The following is a 14,523-nucleotide window of genomic DNA, read 5'->3' as shown; positions in this document are numbered from 1 at the left end:
TCCATCAAGTCAGTGATGCCATCCAGCCATCTCATCCTCTGTCGTCCCCTTCTCCTCCTGCCCCCGATCCCTCCCAGCATCAGAGTCTTTTCCAGTGAGTCAACTCTACACATGAGGTGGCCAAAGTACTGGAGTTTCAGCTTTAGCATCAGTCCTTCCAAAGAAATCCCAGGGCTGATCTCCTTCAGAATGGACTGGTTGGATCTCCTTGCAGTCCAAAGGACTCTCAGGAGTCTTCTCCAACACCACGGTTCAAAAGCATCAATTCTTCAGCACTCAGCCTTCTTCACAGTCCAACTCTCACATCCATACACGACCACAGGAAAAACCATAGCCTTGACTAGACAAACCTTTGTTGGCAAAGTAATGTCTCTGCTTTTGAATATGCTATCTAGGTTGGTCATAACTTTCCTTCCAAGGAGTAAGCATCTTTTAATTTCATGGCTGCAGTCACCATCTGCAGTGATTTTGGAGCCCAAAAAAATAAAGTCTGACACTGTTTCCACTGTTTCCCCATCTATTTCCCATGAAGTGATGGGACCGGATGCCATGATCTTCGTTTTCTGAATGTTGAGCTTTAGGCCAACTGTTTCACTCTCCTCTTTCACTTTCATCAAGAGGCTTTTTAGTTCCTCTTCACTTTCTGGCATAAGGATGGTGTCATCTGCATATCTGAGGTGATTGATATTTCTCCCAGCAATCTTGATTCCAGCTTGTGTTTCTTCCAGTCCAGCGTTTCTCATGATGTACTCTGCATAGAAGTTAGATAAGCAGGGTGACAATATACAGCCTTGACGGACTCCTTTTCCTATTTGGAACCAGTCTGTTGTTCCATGTCCAGTTCTAACTGTTGCTTCCTGACCTGCATACAGATTTCTCAAGAGGCAGGTCAGGTGGTCTGGTATTCCCATCTCTTTCAGAATTTTCCACAGTTTATTGTGATCCACACAGTCAAAGGCTTTGGCATAGTCAATAAAGCAGAAATAGATGTTTTTCTGGAACTCTCTTGCTTTTTCCATGATCCAGCGGATGTTGGCAATTTGATCTCTGGTTCCTCTGCCTTTTCTAAAACCAGCTTGAACATCAGGAAGTTCACAGTTCACGTATTGCTGAAGCCTGACTTGGAGAATTTTGAGCATTACTTTACTAGCGTGTGAGATGAGTGCAATTGTGCGGTAGTTTGAGCATTCTTTGGCATTGCCTTTCTTTGGAATTGGAATGAAAACTGACCTTTTCCAGTCCTGTGGCCACTGCTGAGTTTTCCAAATTTGCTGGCATATTGAGTGCAGCACTTTCACAGCATCATCTTTCAGGATTTGGAATAGCTCAACTGGAATTCCATCACCTCCACTAGTTTTGTTCGTAGTGATGCTTTCTAAGGCCCACTTGACTTCACATTCCAGGATGTCTGGCTCTAGGTCAGTGATCACACTATCGTGATTATCTGGGTCGTGAAGATCTTTTTTGTATAGTTCTTTTGTGTATTCTTGCCATCTCTTCTTAATATCTTCTGCTTCTGTTAGGTCCATACCATTTCTGTCCTTTATCGAGCCCAACTTTGCATGAAATGTTCCTTTGGTATCTTGATTTTCTTGAAGAGATCCCTAGTCTTTCCCATTCTGTTGTTTTCCTCTATTTCTTTGCATTGATCGCTGAAGAAGGCTCTCTTATCTCTTCTTGCTATTCTTTGGAACTCTGCATTCAGATGTTTATATCTTTCCTTTTCTCCTTTGCTTTTTGCTTCTTTTCACAGCTATTTGTAAGGCCTCCCCAGACAGCCATTTTGCTTTTTTGCATTTCTTTTCCATGGGGATGGTCTTGATCCCTGTCTCCTGTACAATGTCATGAACCTCATTCCATAGTTCATCAGGCACTCTATCTATCAGATCTAGGCCCTTAAATCTATTTCTCATTTCCACTGTATAATCATAAGGGATTTGATTTAGGTCATACCTGAATAGTGTAGTGGTCTTCCCTACTTTCTTCAATTTAAGTCTGAATTTGGTAATAAGGAGTTCATGATCTGAGCCACAGTCAGCTCCCGGTCTTGTTTTTGCTGACTGTATAGAGCTTCTCCATCTTTGGCTGCAAAGAATATAATCAATCTGATTTCGGTGTTGACCATCTGGTGATGTCCATGTGTAGAGTCTTCTCTTGTGTTGTTGGAAGAGGGTGTTTGCTGCTATGACCAGTGCATTTTCTTGGCAAAACTCTACAAGGCCAAATTTGCCTGTTACTCCAGGTGTTTCTTGACTTCCTACTTTTGCATTCCAGTCCCCTATAATGAAAAGGACATCTTTTTTGGGTGTTAGTTCTAAAAGGTCTTGTAGGTCTTCACAGAACCGTTCAACTTCAGCTTCTTCAGCTAAGGCCCTACATAAGAATAAATAATAAAGGTTAATTTCTTTTAAAGGCTGAACTGCCTGTTTTTGCCTTAAGGAAACTGTAAAGTGTTAGATATCCGGCTTTAGGAACAGTGGAGCCAGAATGTTAGTCAACCCCATTAATTTCACTAATTCATTCAAATACAAAGGATCCCAACCTGTGAAATAGGATCAGTCAAAACTGATTTGACCGTTGATGTGATTACCGTTTAAGCCTGCCTCAGGAGGTTTTTCCTTAAATTACTTTCACAAGCCTCCAGCTTTCTAGATCTTTGTTATTCAACAAACATTTGTATTAAGATCTTACTAAAATGTCAGGAAAGGAGACACGAAAGGAGATTCTTTGATCCCTTCAATTGCCTGGTGCAGCATGAAGCACAGAATCAAGAGTCCAAGGATGGGTCATGACGGGAAATTCTAAGATAACTGCCGTAGGCTTCATGCCAGCTGTCCCAGGCTGATTGTATTAAGCCATCAGATTCCTACTCTGAGTGTCTCCCTGACCAAGCACTGTGGATGACTGAGCTAGTTGAGTTGTCATTAAGCTACTTGGGATGTGGAGCTAAGAGAACTCTGATTTTGTGTTCCAAGGAGATAGCCTACATTTACAGGGCACCAAACTTTGCAGAAAGCCCTGTACCACACACATTCAGGAGACTCAAGGGACTGAAATACGTAATTCCAATGTTGTAAGAGATTATAGTTGAACTAGGGATGAAGAGTTTGGCTGTTGCTGTCAATTACATCTCAATAGGAATTTTACAATTTTGCTCCTTTATTTCCTCACTTAATTTGGAGAAAATAATCTTGGAGATTCCATATCAGTTTTTATGGGCCTTCTTCATTTTTAAAATTTAATTTTCTGATAAGAAATTAGTCACATATTTGAAAATTAATTTAAAAATAAATTAAAAGTTTCTCTCTTACCCATGTCTCCAATCACCAGTTCCTCACCTATTCCTAAGAACTAACCTTTATTATTTGTTCTTATATAACTTTCCAAAATTTCTTTGTTTATGCTTATAAGCCAGTGTATATTCTTTTATTTCTCTTATTTTTACACAAAGGCAGGTACTCTTCTAAACCTTCCTTTTTTTCCTTTCAACAGTATGCCTTTGCAGAACTTTACTTTTCCAGTTGTGAGTTTCTCCTTTTCTAACAGTTCACTAAAATTTGATGGCATACTGAATCACGATTTACTTGCTCTTACGAGTTGTAAGTAAGTAACCTTGTACTTGAGCAATTCTCTACATGTGCTAATTATTTGTAGGTTAAATTCTCACAAGAGAAATTGATAGATCAATGGTTATATGTGCTTGTGATTTTGACTGACATTGTCAGATTGTCCTCTGTATGGACTATACCAATTCAAGCTCCTACCAGTAATGTATGAGACCCTGTTTCCTCATTCTCTGACTAATACAGGTTTTTTAAACCAAGTTTTTGATCCTTCCCTATCTTGTAAATCGAATATGGTGATTTATTGAAGTTCTAGTTTCCATCTCTCTTAAGAGTGAGGATGAGCATCTTTTCATTTCTGCAGACATGATTTATGTTTCTTTTCTGGGGGCTGTGTTTTTATATTTTTGCTGATTTTCACACTATGTTGTTGGTCTTTTGATGATGATTTTGTGAGAGTTTTTACATATTAGAGAAACGAGTCTTCATGCCATGCATTGCACACCTTTTATTCTTGGTTGTTGGTCATTGACTGTATTCATGATTTTTTCATGCATCATATTTTTATTTTCACATCATCAAATGTATTAAATTTTTTAGAGATTCTGGGTTTTATGCTTTCGTTAGAAAGGCCTTCTTCCCAGGAGCATATAACAGAATATCTCATATGCTTTCCTCTGGTACTTTCATGGTTTTATTATTTTTATTTAAATCTTTGATCCAATTGGAACTTATTCTGTTATAAAAAAAGTTAAATTGAGATTAAACTTTTTCTTGAGACAGCCATCCCACTGGTCATAAAAATCCATTTTTTTCTCCTAGTTGAAGTGTTACTTTATAATATACTAAATTTCTATGTGTATTTGAACCCATTTCTGTACTTTCTATGTTTACCCATTTATCTGTAGGTCTGCATGGGCATCAGTGCTATAGTGTTGATTATTGAAGTCTTAGATTATGGTTCAACATCTAGTAAGGCCAGTCTCCCCTCAATATTCTTCCTGTTCAGAATTTTCCTGTCTATTCTTGCTTGTTTATTTTCCCACATGAACTTTAGAATCAGCTTGTCAAGTTCCCAGGAAAATAATTCTCTTGGTATTTTTATTGGGATTGTGGTAAATATTTTTAGGTTAACTTAGTGAGAACTGATATCTTTATGATGCTGAGCCCTTTGTTCCAAGAACATGGCAGAACTTTATGACTATCTATTCATAAAGTCTTTTGATTCTCTCAGGAGTGTTTTAAAGTTTTATTCAAATAAGTCTTGTACATTTATTGTTCAATTTTATCTTTTTTTTTTTTTTTGGCTTGGGGGAATTATAAAATAATGACTTTTCTCCACAAGTACTAAATATTTAGGACATCTGCATATCTGGGTCAATATTTTCTAATGTCAAATATCATGTATTTCTGAGATAATGGGACATCAATGCCAAAGCACTCCAAGAATAAGCTGTAATTGAATTTATCTTTTTTAAATCCCCGCACAAGGACCTGTTGAGGATCTGGCTTTAAAACCTAGGTTGAAAAACAGCAACAAAACCCACTGTAGCTTTAAAAAATTAGTAAACTCAATGAAAACTTACTTTTTTAAAATATTATTTCACTACCCCCTCTAGGCATTTCTGGAAGCAGGGATCTTTTTAAAATGTAAACTGGATCATCTGACTCCCATGCTTAAAACCGTCAGTGGCTTCTGATTGCACTGTAAATAAAATCAACACCTAAATAGACAATCTGGGCCAAAATCAGCAAGGAGGATCATTTCTGCTCCAGTTAGGCTGACTTCACTGAGGGGACTGGAAGGTACCCTTTAAATTAGCAAGTTAATTCTGGCTGTCAGCTGGGGCTGTGGACGGGCTCAGTTCTGCTCCACATGGACCTGTCCACAGGCTGCTTGGACTTCTTCAACAGTGAATGTCTGAGACAGAAAGTAGAAGGTACCAGCTTTGTAAGGTCTGGGTCAAAAAACTAGTATTGCATCACTTCTACCATGTCCTTAATGGTTATGAGTCGGGGAAGGGGATATGATCCTACTGCTTGACAGGAGAATTGCCAAAGAATTTATTATTAACACATGTTTTAAAAGCATGGCATCCATCTAGCAGATTCTCTCTCTACTCCCTTTGCAGCCAATCTACCTGAAAGAGTGATCTCCATCCACTATCTCTTCTTCTTCTCCAGTTAATCTCTTCTCCACCAAAAACAATCCAACTTCAGCCTCCACAATTGAATTTGCTATCACCTAAGTCATCATGTTCATCCAAGGACCCTTCTAGTTCATGGACTGAAGAATTTAAACCAGACTGGGAATTCTTAGCCTGGGGTCCAAGAACCTCTGAAATTGTATGTCTAATCAGGCACTCCACTGCATTTTTTTCCCTGGCAGTTGCCCTTAAAAATTAGGATCATTGAAGTTCCCTGGCCGTCCAGTGGTTGCTGTTGTTGTCACTAAGTCGTGTTTGACTCTTTGTGACCCCATGAACTGTAGCACAGCAGGCCTTCCTGTCCCTCATTATTTCCCAGAGTTTGTCCAAGTTCATGTCCTTTGAATCAGTGATGCCAGTGGTTAGGACTAGGCATTTTCACTGCCATGGCCCAGGTTCAATCTCTGGTTGGGGAACTAAGATTTTGCAAGCTGGGCAGCACAGTAAAAAAAAAAAAAAAAATTGGATCATCTCAGCTTTTCAACAAGATCTGTGTTTCAGAAAAGATTATTAGCCAGTCCGGGTTCTGCAGGACCTCCGAACACCTTAGCTTAGGCTTCTTTGTATGTAACAATGCTGCTGCTGCTGCTAAGTCGCTTCAGTCGTGTCTGACTCTGTGCGACCCCAGAGACGTCAGCCCACCAGGCTCCCCCGTCCCTGGGATTCTCCAGGCAAGAACACTGGAGTGGGTTGCCATTTCCTTCTCCAATGCATGAAAATGAAAAGTGAAAGTGAAGTCGCTCAGTCGTGTCCGACTCTTAGCGACCCCATGGACTGCAGCCTACCAGGCTCCTCCGTCCATGGAATTTTCCAGACAAGAGTACTGGAGTGGGTTGCCATTGCCTTCTCCGTATATAACAATAGAGCCCAGCATTTCTTTGGGAGCTTTCTAAGTGTCAGGTATTATTCTAGAAGCTTTATGTTCATCATGTCATTTCATTCTCACAGTTACTCTCTGAAATAGGTATTATTATTATCCCCATTTTACAGATGATTAAACTGAAACACAACTAGGGCTTCCCAGATGGCTCATCCACCTGCCAATGTAGGAGACACAAGAGACATGGGTTTGATCCCTGGGGTCAGTAAGCTCCTCTGGAGCAGGAAATGGCAACCCACTCCAGTATTCCTGCCTGAAGAATCTCATGGACAGAGGAGCCTGGAAGGCTACAGTCTATAAAGTTGCAGAGTTGGACACGACTGAGAGACTGAACACACACACACACACACAAACTGGAGCACAGAGATGTTGCTATGGGTTAACTGTGTCTTCCCCAAAACTTAAAATGTTGAAACCCTAATCCCAGTGTGATAGTATTTGGAGGCAGGGCCTTTGGGCGGTATAGGGCATAAGGATGGAGCTTTCAATAATAGAATTAGTGCCTTTTAAGAAGAAGCCAGAGAGCTAATTAGGTTTCTTTCCACCATGTGAGGATTCAGGTCAGCAGTCTGCAATTTGGAAGTGGGCTTTCACAGGAACTGGAGCCTGTTGGTACCCTGATCTCAACTTCCAGCCTCCAGAACTGTGAGAAATAAATTTCTGTTGTTTATAAGCCATCCGGTCCCTAGCATTTTGTTACAGCAACCCAAACTGACTAAGGGTCAGCTCAGGGTTACACATGCTGGTAAGGAGTAATACCAGGAATCAACCCAGGCAACCAGACTTTGCAATCTATATGCTTAACCCTACTCTGCACTACCTCTCAATATATCTTGATTATATTTTAATAGCTAAGTAGTATTCCAGTGAGTTAATAGGCTACAATTTGGGTAACCAGCTCTCTATTATTTAAATCCCCTCATTTTACACATGAGAAAATTAGCTCTCATAGGTGTTAACTAGCTTGTACCTGTAGACTGATTGGGGAAGGACTCAACTCACAATAATAGCTAATGGCTGTAATTTATTAAGTGCTTTCTATATATGCCTGGCCTTTATTCTAGGCCCTTTGGATCCTTGCCCCTCTATGAGATTCAGTATTAGATATGAGGAAACAGAACCCAAAGGAATTAAGTAATGCCTAAGAGCACTCAGCTGGCAAGCATCAGATCAAGGATTACATTTCAGAACTGGTACCCTTTCTCCTCTGCCACACCATCTCCAGTTAATCACAGGTACTTACTTGCTTTTCAGTACTGTGTGAAGGGCCCTCTCTCACACGTGCTGGTGAAGTGTAAATAGGTGCAATCGCCATGGAGGGCAATTTGACAATATTTGTCAAACCAGCATATACATTCACGACAATGTAAATGTATGGAACACTACTGAGGTGTACACTTGAAGACAGTTGAAATGGTAAATTTTATATGTTTTTTTTTTACTACAATTAAAAAAAAACCTTTCATCCAACAATATAATTAGAAATATGCATATTTTGTGGGAAATGAGGTGTGCTGAAGGATATTTATTACAACATTGTTTGTATTAACAAAAGATTAGATGCAAGTGACCATCAGAGGGAGACTAGTAAAATAAATTATGGTCCACTATACAATGGAGTAGGACTTCCCTGGTGGCTCAGACAGTAAAGCATCTGTCTACAATGTGGGAGACCCGGCTTCAATTCCTGGTTTGGGAAGATCCCCTGGAGAAGGAAATGGCAATCCACTCCAGTACTATTGCCTGGAAAATCCCATGGACAGAGGAGCCTGGTAGGCTACAGTCCATGGGGTTGCAAAGAGTCAGACATGACTGAGCGACTTCATACAATAGAGTACCACGCCACCTTTAGAAAGGAATAGGGAGATATTTATTCTGATGGGGAAAGATTGCCATGATATATTGTAAAGTGAAAAAGGTGAGCAACTGTGTAAAAAAAAAACAGGTGGTGGGAGGTTAGGGGATAGGAGGGAGGGGGAAGGTAACTTGTGCCTATTTGCTTATATACTGAGAGACCATCTCTGAAAAGGAACACAAGAAACTTCCAACACTAGTTGCTTCTGAGATGGAGAACTGGTGGCTAGGGACAGAGGATGGAGACTTTTATACTTTTTGAATTTTGAAGTTTTGTGACTTCAAGAAATTAAATAAGGGAGTTCCCTGGTGGCTAGGATTTGGCACTTTCACTACCATGGCCCTGGGTTCAATCCCTGGTCTGGGAACCGAGATCCATTAAGCTGCACAGCACAGTAAAAAAATAATAATAATAAATTAAATTTAGAATTCCATTGTTTAAGTATATGTGCTGCTAAAGTGAGCACTAAAATTCTGTTTTTTAAAATATACTCAGAGAATTGAGAACTGGTAGAGATCTCAAGAAATCTAGCGCTAGATATGTCCAAGACAGCATCTGAAGCATTTGCTAGGCTCATGATGAGACTCTGTGCCTCACTTATTTACTGTTATATACCTAAAGACAGCAGTTCTGGAGCCCTAGTGGTAAACAGAAAAGCACTCTAAGAATGCTTATTAGGTGACTGGATGAATGAGTGAACAGATAACTGGTGTTTACTTATTCTTTACTTCTCTGTGATATGAGCTTTACACTCAGAAGTTCAAACATTTTTAGAGTCAATAACATTTTTCTTAGGCTTAACAAAGACCTATTTCATCTTGTTGCATCCTTTTAGAAATGACTAACAATTGGTTAGGGATCTCATTTTAACCTTGTAAACACTTGAGGTCCTGTGTGACTTTTGGACTTCCCTTTTACCAGTTCAGTGGCTCCAATTCTTCTGCTGTTGCTGCTGCTAAGTCACGTCAGTCGTGTCCGACCCTGTGCGACCCCGTAGATGGCAGCCCACCAGGCTCCTCTGTTCCTGGGATTTTCCAGGCAAGAGTACTGGAGTGGGTTGCCATTTCCTTCTCCAATGCATGAAAGTGAAAAGTGAAAGTGAAGTCCCTCAGTCGTGTCCAACTCTTCATGACCCCATGGACTGTAGCCTCCCAGGCTCCTCTGTCTATGGGATTTTCCAGGCAAGAGTACTGGAGTGGGTTGCCATTGCCTTTTCCTCCAATTCTTCTAGAAAACACCAATTTGGCACCTGTTCAGTCATTCTATCTTCTCTGAACTCTCTAAATCTTTCTTTAAATGCAGTTTTTCAGTTGGTTCAGGATACTCTAGTAAGGATCAGACCTATCAAATATTGTGGATGGAGTATTGACCAGGTTTTGCTATTTGTTTTGTTCAGTTGCTAAGTCATGTCCAACTCTTTGTGACCTCATGGACGGTAGCCTGCCAGGCTCTTCTGTCCATGGGATTCTCCAGGCAACGATACTGCGGTTGGTTACCATTTCCTTCTCTAGGTTTTGCCATTACCTTCCATTAACATTTGCCTGTGTTAGCTTTTGAAAGAAAATCTTTTTTCTCTCCAGAAGCAGCATGGAGTTGAGAAAAGAGAACCAGATTTCAAGCCAGGAGACCCAAATTTTGAATGTCTACCTCCACCATATACAGGCTGAGTGGCCTTTCATTCATTCATTTAACAAATATTTATTGAGCCTGCTCATTGCAGGACACAGTTCTGGGCACTGGGGACTGAGTAATGAGCAAAACAAACAAAAACATCCCTACTTTTATGGACTTTACATTCCAGTGGGGAAAGACCACCAACAAACAAAATGAACAAGGAAAATGTATGTTATTTTAAATGGTAATAAGCACTACGGAAAAAAATAAAGGAAAAGAAGATGGGGAGTGTGAGGGCCAGGGGGTACAATTTTAAATAGAGTCAGTAATATCTTTCTTGGCAAGGCCACACTGAGAATTGAGTCAAGACCCTAGGATTGTGAGGGTATGAGTAGTGTGGGTTTCTGGAGGCAAATGAAAAGCAAATTTCATGGGCTCTTAAGTGGTTAAGTGGGCTTGGTGAGGAACAGCCAGGAAGGGAAGTGAATAGAGAGCAGAGCGGAGGTGGGGTTTGCCAGAGAGGGGCTGGGCAGTGACCTGTGACTGAGGAATTAATTTATGACAATTATAACAATGCCTATTCTCTGAGCTTTATCTTTTGTATTATTTTTATATTTTTTGGCAGAGCCATGTGGCATGTGGGATCTTAGTTCCCCAACCAAGGATCAAATCCATGCTCCCAGCAGTTGAAACATGGAGTCTTAACCACTGAAGCACTAGAGCAGTTCCTCTCTGAGCTTTAAATAAAATAATGTACATGAAAAGTGCCTGCCAAAATACGACATGAGTAGATGGAAGTAAGGTCAATTGCAAGTCTGTGGATGTTTCTCAGGTTAAGGAATTGTTTTTTCTAATTGTTATGTAGTTAGAATAGGAAAAAGGAGTCCAGAGTAGTGGTGGCTAACAGACAAGGAAGGGAAAAGCCTGTGAAAATAGAACAAAGGAAGGTCCAAGGACCAGAGTGAGGACTTCAGGTAAAACAAACAGTACTCCTGGCTAGCAATTTACATAGGGCAGGCTCGGGGGAGGAGAAAAAACATATAAAAAGAGGAGCCAAAACTGGGCCAGGGGGCCTCTTTTCATGTCTTTTGGGTTGGCATGCCCTCATACCTCAAGGATGTATTTTCCTTTACTTTCTAAATAAAACTGAGCTGTAACATGGAGCTGTAACACTGATCCGACTGAGGGCTGTAATGCTGGTCCGTCCATCGCTTCAAATTTTTGTTGCAATGAGATAGAACTGAGGAAATTACACACTCCCCTGACATAATGATCTATACTCCCTGTGATTACAGATATGTCTGTATTATTCTGAACATCTCAAAAACAAAAAACCATGTGGTTAATATCAAGTAAGGTGTTGGCTCACATCCCAGAGTTGATGATTTTTGTATCTAAAACATATCAGCAGATTACAAACCCACACGTTTGTGGCAGAGAAAAGGCTGCCAGGATACCTTCCTTTAACAGAAGCCAAAGGTGAGAGGCATCACTGGAGAATACAAACCAACTTAATTGATTCAGCAGAACATTTATTCAATGCATGTATATGATGGATTAATTCTCTCTGCAATGAGGCTGAACACCTTACCTGAGACTGGACTTTCCAGACAACATTATAGACTAACTAAAATGTGCTTTTCTCTGTGGGCCTTTCTGTTTCTTTACTGAGATACCAAGATTTTAAAGAAGGGGGATAGAGACAATATGACCCTTCAGCAGCTAATCTAGAGACATTTGTCTGAGAACAAAGGTGAAAGAAAACCAATGGAGCTGCCTGTCCACATTTCCAGATTCTAGAGGCCACAGTTCAGTTCAGTTCAGTTGCTCAGTTGTGTCCGACTCTTTGTGACCCCATGAACCACAGCACGCCAGGCCTCCCTGTCTATCACCAACTCCCAGGGTTTACCCAAACTCATGTCCATTGAGTACGTGTTGCCACCTAACCATCTCATCCTCCATCATCCTCTTCTCCTCCTGCCTTCTATCTTTCCTAACATCAGGGTTTTTTCAAATGAGTCAGCTCTCAGCTCTTCATATCAGGTGGCCAAAGTATTGGAGTTTCAGCTTCAGCATCAGTCCTTCCAATGAACACCCAGGACTGATTTCCTTTAGGATGGACTGGTTGGATCTCTTTGCAGTCCAAGGGACTCTCAAGAGTCTTCTCCAACACCACAGTTCAAAAACATCAATTGCTATTGATTGCTTCTTGCAGAGGTGCTTGCTTTCTGGTCAGTAGAATAGCACTGCTAATTTTGTTGACAGAATGAAACCTAGGTGGATTGAGTTAATTTTGCTATCATCAATCCATATCATTCTCAGGTCTGTTAAATATTAATACCTCAGGCCAAGGTGACCTCATGTTCTCCAAGAGGTATCCAGGTAACACAGTTCAACTACATCAGCAACTACAACTGACATAAACACACAGACGCACAGATCTGTATTGACAGAGGATGAACTAAACTTAGTTGTATTAGGGAAATAAAATTATTTTATCCTATTTTTCAGTATAATACTTCTGAAATTAAAGAAATCACATATTGGGATTTTGTAAATGTAGATCACCAAGAAGTATTATTTGATTAATCTGTCTCATAAAACTCCAAACAATATATCCTACAGAGGAGATTGCTTTTTACAATTCAGTTCATCAATTTAATATGTAGCCATTAAGATATGTTGTAGAGGACCAATGAGTGACTGAGAGAATGTTCAGGATACATTGTGAAGTGAAAATAAGTACTATACAGCAACATTAAATATTTTAATATATAAGGACAGAATGAATATGAAAATGACTAACATATTAAGTCAAATAAGAGATGGCAAGAGTGAATGTAGACATTCTAGGAATCAGCGAACTAAAATGGACTGGAATGGGTGAACTTAACTCAGATGACCATTATATCTACTACCACAGGCAGGAATTCCTCAGAAGAAATGGAGTAGCCATCATGGTCAACAAAAGAGTCCGAAATGCAGTACTTCGATGCAATCTCAAAAACGACAGAATGATCTCTGTTCGATTCCAAGGCAAACCATTCAACATCACAGTAATCCAAGTCTATGCCCTAACCAGTAATGCTGAAGAAGCTGAAGTTGAATGGTTCTATGAAGACCTACAGGACCTTTTAGAACTAACACCCAAAAAAGATGTCCTTTTCATTATAGAGGACTGGAATGCAAAAGTAGGAAGTCAAGAAACACCTGGAGTAACAGGCAAATTTGGCCTTGGAATATGGAATGAAGCAGGGCAAAGACTAATAGAGTTTTGCCAAGAAAATGCACTGGTCATAGCAAACACCCTCTTCCAACAACACAAGAGAAGACTCTACACATGGACATCACCAGATGGTCAACACCGAAATCAGATTGATTATATTCTTTGCAGCCAAAGATGGAGAAGCTCTATACAGTCAGCAAAAACAAGACCGGGAGCTGACTGTGGCTCAGATCATGAACTCCTTATTACCAAATTCAGACTTAAATTGAAGAAAGTAGGGAAAACCACTAGACCATTCAGGTATGACCTAAATCAAATCCCTTATGATTATACAGTGGAAGTGAGAAATAGATTTAAGGGCCTAGATCTGATAGATAGAGTGCCTGATGAACTATGGAATGAGTTCGTGACATTGTACAGGAGACAGGGATCAAGACCATTCCCAGAGAAAAGAAATGTAAAAAAGCAAAATGGCTGTCTGGGGAGGCCTTACAAATAGCTGTGAAAAGAAGAGAAGTGAAAAGCAAAGGAGAAAAGGAAAGATATAAGCATCTGAATGCAGAGTTCAAAGGATAGCAAGAAGAGATAAGAAAGCCTTCCTCAGCAATCAATGCAAAGAAATACAGGAAAACAACAGAATGGGAAAGACTAGAGATCTCTTCAAGAAAATTAGAGATACCAAGGGAACATTTCACGCAAAGATGGGCTCGATAAAGGACAGAAATGGTATGGACCTAACAGAAGCAGAAGATATTAAGAAGAGGTTCCAAGAATACACAGAAGAACTGTACAAAAAAGATCTTCACGACCCAGATAATCACGATAGTGTGATCACTCACCTAGAGCCAGACATCCTGGAATGTGAAATCAAGTGGGCCTTAGAAAGCATCACTACGAACAAAACTAGTGGAGGTGATGGAATTCCAGTTGAGCTATTTCAAATCCTGAAAGATGATGCTGTGAAAGTGCTGCACTCAATATGCCAGCAAATTTGGAAAACTCAGCAGTGGCCACAGGACTGGAAAAGGCCAGTATTCATTCCAATCCCAAAGAAAAGCAATGCCAATTAAAAGAAAAGAAAAGAAAAGCAATGCCAAAGAATGCTCAAACTACCACACAATTGCCTCATCTCACACGCTAGTAAAGTAATGCTCAAAATTCTCCAAGCCAGGCTTCAG

The sequence above is a fragment of the Bos indicus x Bos taurus genome, chromosome 11 (genome assembly GCF_003369695.1).
Source record: "Bos indicus x Bos taurus breed Angus x Brahman F1 hybrid chromosome 11, Bos_hybrid_MaternalHap_v2.0, whole genome shotgun sequence".
Taxonomy (NCBI): Eukaryota; Metazoa; Chordata; class Mammalia; order Artiodactyla; family Bovidae; genus Bos; species Bos indicus x Bos taurus.
The sequence above is the reverse complement of the archived record's forward strand: the minus strand, read 5'-3'. Positions refer to the sequence as shown.